Source organism: Euprymna scolopes, chromosome 40 (assembly GCF_053919585.1).
Source record: "Euprymna scolopes isolate OS-2025 chromosome 40, ASM5391958v1, whole genome shotgun sequence".
NCBI classification, from domain to species: domain Eukaryota; kingdom Metazoa; phylum Mollusca; class Cephalopoda; order Sepiida; family Sepiolidae; genus Euprymna; species Euprymna scolopes.
In genome coordinates this window covers 16,941,635-16,952,863 of record NC_136521.1, presented here as the reverse complement: position 1 = coordinate 16,952,863, position 11,229 = coordinate 16,941,635, and positions in this window count along the sequence as shown.

The following is an 11,229-nucleotide window of genomic DNA, read 5'->3' as shown; positions in this document are numbered from 1 at the left end:
TCCCTCACAGACTCTCTGCCTTCCTTGAATGTTTTATGCAACTCAAAAATTGATTCCCGATTCATGCAAGATGGTCTAGAAAAGGTCTGAAGCGTTCCATGCATATCTGTGTCATTTTCTAAGTTTACAGCAGAATTTTATTGCATATAATTATTCTAAAGTGTCCTCGCGTCCAGATTGCATTTTAGAAACTCACCAGCTGTGACAATCAACCGTTACTAGAGTATATTTGAATTTTCGCTGTAGCTGTTCATTTGAATCTGAAAGCATAAAAATATATAACAATAACATATTGAATTTTCAAAAGTCTACAGAATATGGAATTTTTCTTACAAGGTTTTTGCCCTCGCCAGAATGGAAGAAAACCAAACAGAAATTACAACAAGCTCACCTTAAAACTTCAACGTAAATTTTATTAAAGTAAAAAAAGGTCCATGTTGCAAAAGATGCGTCATCTTCAGCTATCTGCCACTTTGGGCTGGTAATATTCCCGAAGGGAATAACAGTCAATCTTCGATAAAGGCTGGGTAGGATTTCTGCTGACGAAGAAATGCGCAGGTTGGATATGTTGAGTTGACTTCCAAGTATGGCTTCTAGCTGGGCATACACGAGGAGTCCGTGTAGAATCTGTCCAATGGCGGACAAATGACAGGTCAAACCGTAGATCTTAATTTCGCCTTTACAGACATAAAATTGTTGCACTAGCGTGCAGATATAAATTCGTCCTATTTAAGGGCATTGGCAATTGTAATGATAAAGTTCCGCTCCACATTTGGGCATTCGAAACGTCTCGAAGCAAAAAGTACTGGCTCGATTTGAGTAAGAAATCCAGTCTTTCCAACTCTGCGTCCTTTTGGATTCTGGTATAAAAGGGAATTTCGGCAGTTAGTTATAACATGTAAGTTGATTGGTTAAAATAAATCCGTGGGCAGAGAAACCGTCCAATAAAAAGCTTGCTTATTTCTGCAGAATTTCTTTCAAGAACGTTTGAATGCCTGCACAAAACATAAAGCTCGGAAACTTATTTAAGGAACGTCATATGTTTAAAACTAAAGTAACAGCGAAGTGATTATGTTGGGCAGTGAAAGCACGATGTGACGTACAGATCTAAGATTGGTAAAATAAATCACGTGATCAATTAATGTCGTCTGTTAAGCAGCCGAGAACCGAAATTCAAAGTTTCCAAATTCTTCAAACATTACACCCAAATAACATAGAATATTTTGATCGAACGAATTGTATCAAAGTAAATTTTTCACAATAAATATGTGAGTCTGGTAATTAAAAAAAGATAATAGAAAATACTTCTTCGTAAAAAAATTATTTTTATATTTCTAAAATACGTTTTGGTATCATATAAATGTATGATGCAATTTCCTCATTGGGAGTTGATGGTGTATATAAATGAAAAAAGTGTGTGAGTTGATCGATTAAATCACGTGATCAATTCATGTCGTTTCAAAATTACACCCAAATAACAAATAACATTTTGATTAAAAACTGTGTAAAAGTGATTACTTCGAAATATATTAATTTTAAACAAAGAAATACTGTATATCCTTCATAACATTACGTTGAGATTTGGCTTTAAAACGTATCTAATACGTACGTGTTCATTTTAAAATGTAATTGACGCTTCTATCAAAGAACCTACAAGATTAACTGAATGTTGCGTAGCCAACACTACTCCGGCATTAAAATACCATTGCAGAGGCAAAACATGCAGTCTTTCTTTTACAACTCAACACCATGTTAAGAAAAAAATAAGAAAAATACAACATTTTGAAGATGAATCTTATTTCGAAATATATTTATTTTAAACAAAGAAATATTGTTTATCCTTTATAACATTGCGTTGTGATTTGGCTTTCAAACGTATCTAGTATATACGTATTTATTTTATAAAAGTGAATTTCACACTATAAATATGTGAGTTAGTCAATTTAAAAAAGATAAAGGACAACAGTTCTTTATAAAAAACAATTTTTTTATTTCTAAAATACATTGTGTTATCATATAAATGTATGATACAAATTCCTCATCAATTGTCAATCAAGAATGATAACACTTTTACAGTGATTAAGTCGGTAAAATCCATTTGGCAATCCAAGTGCCAGAGCATCTTTTACTAATGGGCAGTGCATGAAAAAATATTTACGTGTCGTTACAGCTGAATATAATTATTTAAAAGTTAATTCACGGGCGTTGATGTCATTACACACCATAAACATAAAGCGCTTGACATCACCTAAACATGTGAAATCCTAATTTGTCGTGATTGTTCTGTCTCGGCTTCTGTTTTAAGTCGATCGAGTTTAGTTAGTTACTACAGTGAAACTTTGACGTAGACATTTTCGATTGCTCAAACAAATCATCTGATTGCCAATCATTGTTTTTCTTAAGCAGTCGACAATCGAAATACAAATGTCTCTCCCAACTCGCGGAATTCGCATAATACAATCGTAATTTACTCATGCCACGCCCAAACAACAAAAAACTACTTTGATCAAGAAACAAAGTCGATTAATATCGGTTGTTTATCTGGCAATTTTTACAGAAATTCTTCATAAAATCTGTTGTTTTATTTCTTTTAATATAAAACCTATGATAATGTTGACGATACCCAATCACCACGAGCAACAAACGGCAGTAGATAACACAGTTTGGTGTTGAAGATGTATAATAAGCAGAAAAAAAACATCGCATAGTAAAATAAAACACTTGCAGAGTATGAATATCTTTTGCAAACAAGTAGTTTCAACTGTGAATGATATTACAAGTTAATATTACTCACCACAAGACGCCACATAAACACGTGTAATCGTAATTTCTACGTGAATTTTACTTTATGTGTCCAATGAAAGTAAGGACTATGTAGTTGTTGTAGTTAGTAAAAAGTAAATGATGATGTGTACATCACGTGATTTTAAATTAGTGTATTTTCCCCAGGAGTCGACAACCTAAAAAAAAAAGTGTATTTGCCGATTGGTGAAATTGATACATATCTGCAAGAGGTAAGGAATTTACCTTTCGGCAGCCGCAATCGAGGAATTGTTAAAAGAAGAAAAAAGATTTGGTCAAGATCAAAGTGTAGTATCTGTTCTTCAGATGCTGCACTTCCATTTCTTGTTCTCTTTCGGTGGAGGAGAAATCCTTCACGACTGAGACAATTTTTATTTTTGTACCTTTTCTCCACGTTAAAAAACGACCCTGGTGTCTAACTCTGTCCCGTGGGGAGGCATAGTAAATAGGTACAATAAAATATAGTTGCAACCAAGCAAGTGAAATCGATTATATTAAAATAATTTTCAAAATCAAAGCATTCACAACCTATTTAACATTTCTTAAAAATATATTTCAATTCGAAACAACTGACTCAGATTTGTCTATTTTTATGATGTTCAAATAACAAAGATGATTTAACTGTGAAATAGAACGAAATGAAAGCCTTCTTTCGTGAAATTGTGAGGCAAGTGTTGCGCAATAATCAACCACACTTATCCTAAATCGGCACTGCGTGACAAGAAGTCCAGGATGGCTGGAAAAATTCTGAGATAAGCCCAGATCACATGCAGCACAGGGAGTTTCTAAATTGTCACCCATTTAATACTGACTAAACTCTACGTTGCTTACCTTCAATGATCTGACGGGTTTAATTATAAACTTTCAAAAGAATAGGACTATTAATTCATTAGAAAAATGCTGGGCATAGAATTATCGACAGAATTCGAAATCAGAATTATCAACAGAATTTGAAATCAGAATTATCGACAGAATTCGAAATCAGAATTATCAACAGAATTCGAAATCAGAATTATCAACAGAATTCGAAATCAGAATTATCAACAGAATTCGAAATCAGATTATCAACAGAATTTGAAATCAGAATTATCAACAGAATTCGAAATCAGATTATCAACAGAATTCGAAATCAGAATTATCAACAGAATTCGAAATCAGATTATCAACAGAATTTGAAATCAGAATTATCAACAGAATTCGAAATCAGAATTATCAACAGAATTTGAAATCAGAATTATCAACAGAATTCGAAATCAGAATTATCAACAGAATTTGAAATCAGAATTATCAACAGAATTCGAAATCAGGATTATCGACAGAATTCGAAATCAGAATTATCAACAGAATTCGAAATCATTCCTCAAATCCAATTATATTTGATACAACGAAAATATTTTCATGCTTAAATTATCCATAAAGTTTTAATCATGAATATCTTTATTTTATCGCCTTTTGCTGATAAAGGAGACTTTTTAGTGGTCGTCTCATCAGTGAGATCTTAAATGCGCTTCACATAACCGAGCATACATTCCCCAGATTTTATCTGTGGGGTTAACTCAAAACAATGTCTATACACCAATCACGGGACTCTTTCTGAACTGAGAAGATCCATCAAAGTCCAAACTAAAGCATTTTCAATAGAGAAAGGTTTCAAAGTTACTAAGAAATTTTCACGCCACGTCAACGTATTTATATTATTGAATGGGTATAAAAAAACTGTTGGCTATTCATGAGTAAAACTTGGAGGAAAGCAAAGCATAGATTGGGGTTAATTTATATAAGTTAGAGTACGATTATTTGTGAATTTTATTAACGACTAACAGGGGGCGCTCGAAATTGCCGGTCGTAAAATACGCTTAAATATATTTTAATTCATGCAGACGGTAGAGATGAAAGTGCTGTTGTGCGTGGAGCAAGTTAAGTATTATCCTAAATCATCCTAGTCCTAAAAATACTAACTTTGTTATTTCTTCTCTTTTAAATTTCTTATTTGATTTTGTAATTATGTGTATTTTAATCTATATATGCATTTGTCTTGCTTTCTCTGCTTAGCTTTTTAAATCCCCCCCCCCCAGCAAAACTCAACCACGTTTCTGTTCCAGCTTAAATAATTCCACGCTCTGTACTAAGGCTGAGATAAAATACCATTAGGCAGGATAAATTTTCCGAAATTAACACAAACGTGGATTTATTGTTTCTACCGTAGAAGTCAGAAGAACTTTATTTAAGTAATATACTTAATATCTACAATTACCTTATGCTCGCTAGTATTAATAAAGAGGCCTTGTTTATTTCTCTACCAAACCTCTGGATATAACTTATAATTAACTGTACTAAAATTGTAACTGAAATCTACAGTGATCTTAGCTGCGTCACTAGTACTTTCTTCTGAATAGATACAATTGTTTTGTCCCCAACCTTAACGACTACCTATAAATATGAATTCCGAATCACGACGAAATAATTGTTTCTCTTTACCTCCAAGACGACTGCCTATGTCTAACCTGCATGCAAAATAGGGGAAAAGAAGGGGAGATTTTATTCCTTTCTCCCAAGCTAAAACAATACTGTAAACTCTAAATCCAAATGAAACTTTACTGTATTCTGCAAGTTAATAACACCGAACCTTGAAAGCTAACAATCTGCTCCCCCTTCTCTAGCTGCCACTAAAACCCTACATCATACATACACCTTAGTAGTGGAATCCTTAGCCTCAGGCTCCTAACGTTCACATGCTAACCGCCTAACAGTCATCACTAAACATCCATACATTTCTACCTCTGACATGCATTAGAGTTCATTCCTATCCAGTTTGGTACTTACTAGCCAAAGTATGCACTCGGATGCAAAGCGATCTTCATTACATAAAAATTGCCTCTTCCTAGATGGTTTTGCAACGAACAATACTAAACCAAATCAGACACTCCCTGTCATGCAAAACGCTCCATGACTCTTAAATGAAAACTGAAATTATCTCCCTTCAGTAGTAGAAATACTAACACAACTTCTATCTATTTGCATCTACTGAAAACTTGCCCAAATATCTATTTACTTAATTATACATACGGAATACGCCATGACTTAAAATGTACCTCCAGTTATACCCTTACTGTACTGCACCTACATCTTAACCTTGGTAAATCTAAATATACAGTGAATGGGCAAAATTCTTAGCTCAATTCCTAATACCTACTCAAACTATAACGTTATCCTGAACCTAAACTAACACGAAGTTAAAAAAAGTGGAAAAACCTAAAGGTAAAAGTCTTAATCCGCACTAACGCTTTTCTAACAAGCCTCCCCACAAAACTGCTTCCACTGCATGCCCCTAAATTATTTTGAGGACTGTAACTATTCATTAGATATATAACCTCTACAAACTAACCCTGTAACATTAACTAACCACGCGGGGTCGCAGAAATACCTGGATTAGGACCCAGTCGCGGAGAAAACCCTCTCAGGGCTGATGGACCCAGTAGATCTTCCCAGATTACCCGTCTAGGAGAAGGAAAAGTCTGAAACTAAACCAAAGGGGAGGGAGGCCTCTCCATTCTTGGATGACAACCTTCCTAGAGCTGGTGACTCAAACAAATTACCGGTCTGCAAGCCTAAATTGCTTAAGGAGTAGATAGGCTCTGTCTATCGCCGGCTTCCATACTCCTTCTTTGCCTATTAGTCAGCCGCAGAGACACTATCACAAATGAATCGACAAAACACTTAGTGGTAGATCTTGTTTCTTGTCTAGGGCAATGAATGCTGTTCCCCCACTCCCGACAAATCCCAACCCTCAAAACTGGGCACTTGGGAGTGCTTGAGTACCACACACGCCTGTGTAATTAGATTGGGGTGATATTCTTCTGATGGGCTGAGGGTACCGGATTGACAGTTCCTGGATGCTGTTTCCAATTGGTAGTACAGGAGCCCTAATTCTTTGCTAGCGCTTAGAGCGGCTGCTCCATCAACAGTTGTATAATATCGGGATGTTTGTAGTGCCATGTCGTGCATGGGATGGGACCCTGCACTCACCCCCGATGAGCTTTCCTGAGGCCTCAATCCTAGTTGAAGAAAGGTCAGCTAATGGTCTACTTGTGTTTCATGTCTTATACCCTGCATAACCTCTTGTTCAGCTCCCCCTCACCTAACTGAAACTCTTTCAAAACATGATGACAGTACAATAAAAAAATAAGCTTAAACCAGGTCTAGGGACAAACAAATCCAACTTGCCTCCTCCCTTGAGGCTTGCATTCACTAACATCCGTGGGCTTAGAACTAATTTAGCTGATGTTGAAGCATTTCTCCTAACAAATACTCCGGATATCTTAAGACTAAGCGAGACTAACCTACACCTCTCCATCCCCTCTAACTACTTTAACATGCCTGGCTATCTCCCACTCTGCCGTAAGGACTCTGACAGATATATGCACGGACTTGGAGTCTTCATTCGTAACACCCTCCCCCTGACTAGAGAAACAAACCTAGAAACGGACGACCAAGCCTTTATGTGCATTAGACTAAACATACAACATGACATTAGCTACGTTTATTTTCTCTACCGTTCTTCCTCGACCCAGGACTGCACCATAAACAAAGTCTCTGACAGCATAGACACAGCACTCTCCCTCGACAGTAGCGCACAAGTACATGTATTTGGTGACTTTAATGTTCACCACAAAAACTGGCTTGGATTCTCTACTCACACAGATGCAGCGGGCAGCACAACACATAGTTTCGCTATATCTCACTCCCTATCACAAATGGTTACGTTTCCAACCCGTTTCCCTGACCAGCAAGAACAACACGCATCACTTCTAGATCTGTTTCTGACTACAGTTCCCGAGGATTGTATAACAAATGCTGACAGCTCACTCGGGAACGCTGACCATGCAGTGATAATGGTAGAAATAGCCCTAAATTCTAGACCCAAAACTGCTGAACTATGCGCAAATGAGACCACTGAATGGTTCAAAACTGCAATCGAAGCGCATGTTCCCATGCGGAAATTCTATAGCAAGCCCCACTCTCCCCAATGGTTTACTTCGACTTGCGCAACTGCCATTGCTCAAAGGCAGTATGTATTCCGCAGGTTTAACCGACATAAGTCCAGTTCAAACAGACAGAAGTACATAGAAGCTAGAAGTAACGTTAAGAAAGAAATAGCGACAGCTAAGAGAGAATTTACTGAAACCACTAAAAACGCATCATAGCACAAAAATTAGGAAATCGTGACTTCAGGAAAATCTACAACAGTGTAGTAAATAATGGGCAATCAACAATTCCCCACTAACCAACAATCACGAGGTTGTTTGCTCAGCAACCGACAAGGCTAATATGCTTGACAACCGGTTTGCCTCGAATTCCACACTGGACCCTTCCAACCACCCCCTGCCTGACTTTCCTTTGCGGACAGACGCCACGCTAAACGATCTAAAATCACCCCTGCTCAGGTACACGCTATCATAAAAACCTTGACACTTCAAAAGCATTTGAATCTGATCTCATCCCAACTGTGCTATTAAAAAATTGCTCAGCCGAAGTAGCTCAAGTTCTCCCCAAACTCTACAACAAATTCCTTAATGAATCATGCTTTCCAGGCTGTTGGAAAACTGCTTCTGTGGTACCAGTATTCAAGAATTCTGGCGAAAGAACTGACGAATCAAATTATCGCCCCATTAGTCTCATCCCACTTTTCGCCAAAATATTTTAGACCATAATTAACTATGTTCTAGTCCGGCACCTTACAGATGCTAAACTTCTTACTGACAAATAATATGGATTTAGACAAGCCCATTCCACAGCAGACATCCTCACTGTAATCTCTGAATGTATATACCATTCACTGGACAAAGAAATATATCTAAGGCTTTTGACAGGATATAGCACAAAGGTCTCCTCAGGAAAATTAAATCATACGATATCACTGGTAGAATACTAAACATAATTAAATCCTTCTTGGATAAGAGAAAACTCCAGCTTGTCCTCGACGGTCGTACATCTAAACAGTGTGATATAAATGCAGGAGTGCCTCAGGGGTCCATCCTTGGACCTCTATTGTTCCTATTATGTATTAATGACCTCCCCAATAAAACTGCCTCTGAGATTGGTATATATGCTGATGACACCACCCTCTATAACAGACATGACAGGGAAACAAATGAACACATAACTAAAGAAATGGCAAAAACACTAGAGGAGGACCTCCAATCTGTAATGGAATGGGGACATAAATGGATGGTCACATTCAATGCTGCCAAGACTAAAGTGGTTTCCTTCAATAATTACAAGAAACCTTCTCTGCCACCAATAGCAATGGCCAGTGACTCCCTGTCTGAGAGTACATCTTTCAAACTGCTTGGCCTACCGTTCACAGGAAACATGAGTTGGAACAATTATATTGAAAACATTGCCAGGACCGCTGCGAAAAGGGTAGGCTCTCTCTACCGTGCTAGAAAACTGCTGATACCTGGAAGTATCCTGTAGCTCTATAAGGCCACTATTCGCCCATGTATGGAGTATTGTTGCCACATTTGGGCTGGTGCATCTGCTGCTAGTCTCTCGCTCCTATACAAGGTTCAAAAGAGAGTCGCCAATCTGATAGGCCCTGAACTGGCATCTAAGCTTCAGCCTCTGTCCCATCGACGAAACGTTGCATCCCTCTGCCTGTTCTACAAGAATTTTAATGGTGAATGCTCTGACGAACTGCAGACACTTGTGCCCCCACGACGTAGGCACCCTCGACAAACCCGAAAGGCAGCTAAATCCCACCCCCACACAGTAGAGATCCCTAGATGTAAAAGATCTTTCTACTCTAGCAGGGACTCTGGAATTCCATTCCAGGTCCCTGCTTTCCTAACTGTACTGACATGCAGAAGTTCAAGTGAAACGTGAACCGACATCTTGCTGCCCAAATCCCAACATAGTGCCCCAGTAGTTGCTGCCCCTGATAGTAGCCCCCTACACCAAAGTGGCAATTTGCCTTGTTTGGAGTGAAAATGTAATAAGAATAAACTAATAAAAGAAACGACCTGTCATCTCTGTTTTCCTTCTCTATCGCTCTACTCCTCGTGGTTACCCTTATGGGTGTTTCATTTTGGTATTTAGCGATATCATTTCCCAATATCATGGCTACACCAGTCATTGGTAAGTCGTCGATTACCCCTATTGTCGCCTCTCCCGAGTACCAGTCTGATATTAGGCCGACCTTAAATAACGGGACTGTTATCGGTTTGTTTCCTATGCCCTTTAACGTAATCGATCTGCCTACAAATCTCACTGCTTCCTTGGGCATCTGTTTTCTTTTTACTAGGGATTGGGATGCACCCGTATCCATGAGAATGTTGATGGATTCTCCTCCACTCTCACTATCTCGGGCGATATATCCCCTTGATATGAAGGGTATATATGTCTTATCTACTCCCTGGGATATCGCCCCTTGTGGTTTGCCTGAGATATTTTGATTCATCTCAGTGAATCGTTTTGCCTGGCATTTCACATCTACATGACCCGGCTTTCCACAGTTGAAGCATATTATGGGTCTCGCTTCCCTTCCCAGTACTGGTCGGTTGGTTGTATTGAGAGGGTTTCTGGTGGGTGCCCGCAGTTTTCATTGGTTGTACAACGTTCCCTGGTCTGTGAATACATAAGTCCCTGGGGGTTTTGCCCGGCTTCTCTTATGAATAAATACGTACTCATCGGCTGACGTGGCTATATCGAGAGCCGTTTCAGCCTTTTTGGTGCACCCCCATGTCATTGTGTATACAGTTTTGAAATTCCTCAATCAATAGTTGTTTAAACCTGTCTAAGTTACCCCCTACGTTATTGACATTGCACCACCGATCAAAATACTTCTCTTTTAATTTAGCAAACTCTACGTATGTTTGCCCCTCGCTTTTCCTTAAGTTCCTAAACTTCTGTTGGTAAGCTTGTGGGACAGGTTCGTATCCTTTTAATATGGCCGCTTTCACTATCTCGTAATCGGCGCAGTCTTCTGCTGAAAGTGCTGCATACGTCTTTTAGGCCTTACCGATCAACGCTGTCTGCAAAAGCATTGCTCAGCATTCTCTCTGCCAGTTCATGTTTAGGGCGGTCTTCTCAAAATGTGTGAAGTAATCATCGACTTCTTTCTCCACAAATTTCGGGACTAGACGCACCTGTTTTGTCATATCAAATCTGTTTCTGTCTTCTCGTGGCTGATGAGATATATTCAGTTCTCTCATTCTCAGCTCTTGCTCAATTCGAGCTTTTTCTATTTCCATTTTCGCCATTATTCTCGTTTTTTTCTAATTCGACTTGATCAAACGTCATGGTCATCTTCTCCGCTGGTAATTCTTACAGCGTTTCTTCCTCGAAGAGGCCATTATCAACCATGTGTTCAGCTATTACTCTTATCAAGTGACTTTTTCTCATAGCCCCCTAACCTCTAAGTCTAGC